The sequence below is a fragment of the Anopheles coustani genome (assembly GCF_943734705.1).
Source record: "Anopheles coustani chromosome X unlocalized genomic scaffold, idAnoCousDA_361_x.2 X_unloc_23, whole genome shotgun sequence".
Lineage (NCBI taxonomy): Eukaryota > Metazoa > Arthropoda > Insecta > Diptera > Culicidae > Anopheles > Anopheles coustani.
Window position 1 is genome coordinate 28,635 of NW_026525130.1, and position 1,366 is coordinate 30,000.

Genomic DNA, 1,366 nt, shown 5'->3' on the forward strand with positions numbered 1-1,366 from the left:
TACCCGGAGGTACCCAGAGTGTTGGGTCCGCCAACCACTACCAGCACTCCAAGTCCTCGCGAACATAAAGTGTTTGCCCGGTAGGGCCATTAGACCACAACGCTTGCTAACCATGCAAGTGGTCTCGGACAACAGGTGACACCCGAAGTACATCCGGAGAGTGTACAACAAGTGTTTGTTCACCAAGTCCTCAACCAACCCCAAGTACCCGGAGGTACCCAGAGTGTTGGGTCCGCCAACCACTACCAGCACTCTAAGTCCTCGCGAACCCAAAGTGTTTGCCCGGTAGGGCCATTAGACCACAACGCTTGCTAACCATGCAAGTGGTCTCGGACAACAGGCGATACCCGAAGTACATCCGAAGAGTGTATATCAAGTGTTTGTTCACCAAGTCCTCAACCAACCCCAAGTACCCGGAGGTACCCAGAGTGTTGGATCCGCAAACCCGTCCCGGCACTCCAAGTCCTTGCGAACCCAAAGTGTTTGCCCGGTAGGGCCATTGTATCACAACGCTTGCTACCATGCAAGTGGCCTCGGACAACAGGTGACACCCGAAGTACATCCGGAGAGTGTACAACAAGTGTTTGTTCACCAAGTCCTCAACCAACCCCAAGTACCCGGAGGTACCCAGAGTGTTGGATCCGCCAACCCGTCCCGGCACTCCAAGTCCTTGCGAACCCAAAGTGTTTGCCCGGTAGGGCCATTGAATCACAACGCTTGCTAACCATGCAAGTGGTCTCGGACAACAGGTGACACCCGAAGTACATCCGGAGAGTGTATATCAAGTGTTTGTTCACCAAGTCCTCAACCAACCCCAAGTACCCGGAGGTACCCAGAGTGTTGGATCCGCCAACCCGTCCCGGCACTCTAAGTCCTTGCGAACCCAAAGTGTTTGCCCGGTTGGGCCATTAGATCACAACGCTTGCTAACCATGCAAGTGGTCTGGAGTATAGGTGATACTGACATACCACCGAGATGGTACATCTAGTATTGGGTCACCAAAACCAAACCAACCCCAAGTATCAACCCGGCATACTCAGAGTGATGGATCCGCCAACCCGTCCCGGCACTCCAAGTCCTTGACGAACCGAAAGTGTTTGCCCGGTAAGGCCATTAGATCACAACGCTTGCTACCCCACGGCGAGCTAAACATGCAAGTGGTCTTAGGCAACAGGTGACACCCGAAATTCATCCGAAGATGGAATATCAAGTGTTTAATCACCAAGCCAGCATCCAAACACCAAGTACCCCGGGAGGACCCGATGCGTTGCGACCATCTCCAAGTTCTTGACGAACCCGCAGTGAAAGGCGGTAAGGCCTCTGGGCCGCAACGCTCGCATGTGTTAACCCGCAAACACCACTGACC